A 5,807-nucleotide genomic window follows, 5' to 3' on the forward strand; every position below is an offset into this window, starting at 1 on the left:
TGAACAATGATCTTCACTGAGATTCATTTGGATGTGAGGAGAAGGGGAAAAACAAAATGACAAAGTATAATCAAATTGCATTACCTGCATTTATAGATATGCCAGTATGAAACCTCTGTGCCAATAGTTGGTCAAATATAATGTCATAATTCTCTAAAATAGTAATTTGTGGGCATGGCTGTGTTATGACTTAATCAAACTGCAAACTTCCTGCTGAAGGATAGATCTGTATATGACCCAGGGGTCATATACATGTTATCTAAGAGTTAAGTTTCATGCTGAAATTATTGTGCAAGTTGTCAGAGAGGAGTGACAGTGGCAGTATGGGTCAATTACCCAGAACTGAGCATTGCAGCATGAAGATGATTCTTGGACTAATATGTTAAATATACTTTTTCTGATTAGTAGAAGACATTAGGTAGAAACCTAGCAATAATATTTCATGATGAAATAGATGCTTATAAATGGCAAGTCTATTGCTTTGAGGACACAAACTAAATCATAAAAACAAAACAGCAGTCCTTTTATGAGTTATATGGAAGCCTTAGAGTGTGCTTCATCCAGATGACTATTTCTTCAGGTGTAAATTCATGTCATCTAAACAAAGACGAGAACAAGGGTAAATAGATTGGTCCAGGCCATTCAATGCTTCAAAATAAAAATTAGGTGGATATAAAATAGGTCAGCATCCAATTCCTCATGAATAATACAATACAGTTTTATGTGCATAAATCATTTTCTTGCTTGTCTATTCCAAGTATTTAGGCATATGACGATCAATAGAATTTTTCTTACTTGACATGCCATTCCTGTTATTTCAGATAAAATACTTTAAATGCATATGTTTTAGAAACCAGAAAATCTAGCCCAGTGTTTAAGTCCCAGGACCAGCACAAAATCAAAAAGATCCAAAAATCATGAGATAGAACTGCTAGTATAAATATGGATGGGGAGAGTTTAACACTAGTTATATGTTACTAGGTTTACATCCTGGGTTTAATTTTGTTATTTTATGTTCGAATATTCTGATGTAATAACTGCTTGATTATTGTGTTTCCCACAATTTCCTCTAGACAGTGTAAATGTGACTACAAAGCTTTTAATATATTATTTTCTAGTTGTACAACTTCAAATTGTCTTTTTTGCAGGAAGAACCTTTGGATAAATTAGAAATACAGGTGATGGTGTTAAGTATTTAGAAATCAGAAAATAGAGACCTTCTTAAATTTGTTTGACTTTTGACAAAGGCACTATAAGCATATATTGAAAAAATCAATAGTCTTTTTAACATATGGAAAGATTAGATATGACATAACATGATACTATGATAGCTGAAATATTTCAATACAAAATGTAAAACTACAAATGGAGATACGGATTCTATAACCTATCAATGCACATACATGTACAACATGAAATATCACTTTTTATGAGAAACAAATACTGGATCTACTTGTCCAACATTTGTTGGTCACAGAAAAACATGATGTTTGAACTCTCCAAATAGTAATTTTGAGCATTCCCAGTGGCACTTGATAGAGACATAAAAACTAAGAAACAGTCCTGAAAACCTGAAATCAGAATAGATTCAGGGAACAGGTACAGGTATGTGTTCCATATGAAAATAGAGAGAGAGAGAGAGAGAGAGAGAGAGAGAGAGAGAGAGAGAGAGAGAGAGAGAGAGAGAGAGAGAGAGAGAGAAACAGATATGCTGCGATCAGCCATTCAGCAGTTTAAAGCCTCAGAGGAAAGTAGTGAAGAAGAGCGACATCTAAGTTCCATAGTAATGTTTCAGAACTTCTGAAGAACCCACAATTGCAGCTTTCTAGGACTTAGTGTTCTTTTTGGCAGTACAGTTTCTGTAGAGCAATCTTCATTTCTATGTTCCTCAGACAATGGATAACTGGATTCAAAGTAGGTGTGAGGATAGAGTAGAAAATGGAGGCCAGGCGACCCTGGGCTGAGGAGTATTAAGAAGTGGACCTTAGGTACATGAAGCTTGCAGTTCCATAAAACAAAAGGACTGTGGTCAGGTGAGAGAAGCAGGTAGAAAAGGCTTTCCACCTCCCATCCAGAGAGGCGATCTGGACGATTGTAGAGATGATGAAGACATAGGAGAGGAGTGTGAGGGCAAAGGAGCTCATGATAATGCAGCTGCTGACAGCAAAGCCCACCTGCTCATTATTGTGGTAATCAGGGCAGGAAAGTCTCATGACAGGAGGGATGTCACAGAAGAAATGTTCAATAACATTGGGTCCACAGAAAGGAAGGGAGAAGGTATTGACAGTGTGGAAGACTGAGTAAATGGCCCCACTTAGCCAGGCCGTGACTACCAGTTCAGAGCAGAGTTTCTGGCTCATGGTGGTACTATAGAGCAAAGGCCTGAGGATGGCCAAACACCGGTCATAGGCCATGGATGTGAGAAGAAAGCTCTAAGTAGCAGCAAGTGTAATAAAGATGTAAAGCTGAGCCATACATTCTAAATAGGAGATGATCCCAGAGCCTGTGAAGGAGATAAGCAGGGCTTTGGGGATCGTGACTGAGGTATAGCACATATCCAGAAATGACAAATTCCTCAGGAAGAAGTACATGGGGGAGTGGAGCCTGCTGTCTTTAGTCACAGACATGATAATGGAGAAGTTCCCAAGAAGACAAAACATATAAACAAAGAAGAAAAATAGGATGACCACAGACCTCAGTTCTGGAACATCTGAAAGCCCCTGAGGATGAATTCAGTCACTCTAGTCAGATTGGACATGGCTTCTCTTAGAAATACATTCAGATGCAGTGGCCAACACAGCTAAATGGAACAGAAAAGGGAGCGCAGTTTGAAATATCCACTATGTCCACAGAGCTTTATTATCTATGGAAAAGTCTTCCAAATCGGCATTTCCTGTGAGTTAGCTAGTCAAATCACATTGCTAGCTGTGGATAACACTATGTTAGGTGGGATAATGTTTCAAGTGAGAAGGAGGAGATGAGGAACAGTCCAGGTGGGGAAGAAGAGGAGGAAGAAGAAATACCTGCCAAAGTTTTGTTCCTCTTAAGTTTTGGTTGGCTTCAGCTGAAATACTCTTTCATGTATTTTTTTTTTCTTCTGTGTTTTGAAGCAGTTCAACCATTGGAAACATTTCAACATTGATTCAACAGTGTTTTTTAAAATATAGGCTTCCAGTACTCACTGTCTTACATATGAATCTGTAACCCCTCTGTAGCACACTTTGACAATAAAGAAAAGAAGATTTAAAAAATATAGGTTACCAGCCCTATGACTGACAAAAAAATATATAGGCTTTGTTTTAGTTTTACTTGCTTCCCAACATTCTACTGCCCATAGTTTTCAAGTGTTTCTAATTTCCTTCTTCCTGGTGAGAACCTTCTCTTTTAGCTTCATTCTGTTGTTAATTCATTTGTCCCTTCTTATTATGATTTTCTCAAAAGTTGAGATTTTTTATGGTTGAGTTAAAAATAATTCTAACACACATGGAAAAAATTGTGTTTCAAATAATAAATTTAATATAAAACACTCAAGTACTAAATTTATTTACTTGCCGTAAGACAATGTCATGAATGGGGGAGAGCCGATGAAAAGGTGAAATTGAAGATGAAGATATCTAATAACATTATTTGCAGAAATTTAAGTTATATTTATAAACTTTTTCACTTTCTGCCTGTGAAAATTTGTATTTCCTAAAGTTTAAAACATTATTCTCCCAAGAATACCTTAGCACAAGTAATTATTGTATAATATAGACCCCCTAAAATTAGAAATAGGTATTATAAGTACTGAAAATGAAAAGAAAATGGCAACTCATCTACATACTATTCATGTTCCTATTTCTAGGATTTAAAACAGTCTATAAAGTTTATTGTCAATACACTCTAAATTTTATGTAAAATATTTAAACATATAAACTATTAACTGTCCAAAACAAAAGAATATTCAAATATTTGATGCTGGAATATATAAATCATAATAAAAGAACAAAAAACAAATTTTCAGCATTCTACTAAAGAAAGTACAAATAGGTCCTATTACCTCAATTTCTAGAGAATATGTTTTTAAAGCTGTTTTTAATTATGTGTTTTGTTTTCACTATGAGTTTGTAATTTCATTTCCCTAGATGTGGAATGAACACCAGCTAACATTCTGATTAAAAGTTTAAAAGATTGTGAAATATTGTTAATTCAGAGAACAAGTCTTTGTTTCCCCAAATCATAATGTATGTATCTCACATCTGAAGTCCCATTACTAGAGAGTCCCCACAGGCAAATCCCCTCTGAAATTCAAGCTCACCCACCACCTCCTCTTATGACTATAGTTGTGTTCTCAGTTCCATTTATTGACACACTTTTGTTAACAGTACCCCGGGGTAACCGTTTGTACCACTGGAGATCCTAGACATACTTTTCTATACAGTAGTTACTAATTTGACTGTCCAGGAAAAGGGAATTCTGACAATGGCGGCGTGGTATGCCTTGGGGAAATATCAACAAAAAGGATACCCCTGAAGCCCAGCATATGGTAAGGCTGTGTGTGCTCAGTGACAGTGAAGGCTAAATCTGAGGGGCTCAGGAAATAAAAGAGGTCAATATACTGAATGTTGGTGTATTTTTGACAGAAATGTATATGATATTCTAAAATATTTCAGTTACATTAATGATAATTATCAGCAATCAGACAATGAGAATCTACACATATACTTGGCATTAGGTTAATAATGATATATTCTGTAGCTCACTGACTTGGTAAACAATTATTTACACTTAGACTACATCTTAATTTCAAAAGCACACAGAGACACATAGGGATAGGTACCCTCAGATCTCTGTTTTGTGTAACATGTCTTTAAAACATTCATGCATAAATATAATTCTATGAGGATTTAAATGGACAATTTCCTAAAAGTGCATTATGCCTGCTCAGTAAATCTATACAGTTGTTTTGAATTTTTCCTGTCTTTCTGGAGACGTTTAGACCATAATTCCAAAGATGATACCTGGTTCCAACTAATGCTTATGAATTAAATTATACCCCCACATCTGAGACACAGTTACCAAAAGAAATATGAATTAATTCAAAATTATTGCAACCACAGAAATCTGCAACAGTATCATCTTAGAATATCACTGAGAGGAACAGAATAATGAATTGTTTCATTCTCTATTCTTAGCCTTACTAGAAAAAAAAAACAAAGACAAATCATGAGTTTTTTAAAACTTTTTGTGTTTAGTTTCCTTTTTGCTTCTCTCTTTTTGTTACTATTTGCTATTTCTGTACTTTGTGCCTTATATGAATGTTTAGCTGTTTGGGGGCGGGTAAGAGGAAACATTTAAATGGTGAGACAAAGGGTGAAGTAATTCAGCAGTGATACTGATTAGACACTATGTTGAAAATGAACTGTACAACTTGTGGATGAGTAGAGCCAGAGGGAGAAAAATGAGACGAAAACAAGGGAAGAATGACACTGATCAAAAAGAAATGAAATGTATTCCTTACCTGACTTATGAAACTGTAAGCCATCTGTACATCACCTTTACAATGAAAATAAAATAAGAAAGAAAAAAGAAGACAAATCATCTTAACTATCAGTAATCTGAAATAGATGTAAAGACATTAGAAGAAAATGTAGAAACAGAATTAATAGTGATACCCATTATTGTGTCATTAAAAAGTAGAAATTTTGTTCTGTACATAATTGAAAATATAGCCGAACACCAATGGTTCATACCTGTCCTAGCAACTCAGGAGGCTGAGATCTGGGGAAAGCAGGTCAAAGCCATCCCAGGCAGAAAAGTCTGTAAGA

The 5,807-nt window shown here is 35.3% G+C and overlaps 1 pseudogene; it reads right to left on the reverse strand.

The window, feature by feature from the left end:
* Positions 1 to 1,832: 1,832 nt before the first annotated feature.
* Positions 1,833 to 2,758, reverse strand: LOC125359937 (annotated as a pseudogene).
* Between the last annotated feature and the right edge of the window lie 3,049 nt (positions 2,759 to 5,807).

This window comes from Perognathus longimembris, chromosome 11 (genome assembly GCF_023159225.1).
Source record: "Perognathus longimembris pacificus isolate PPM17 chromosome 11, ASM2315922v1, whole genome shotgun sequence".
Taxonomy (NCBI): domain Eukaryota; kingdom Metazoa; phylum Chordata; class Mammalia; order Rodentia; family Heteromyidae; genus Perognathus; species Perognathus longimembris.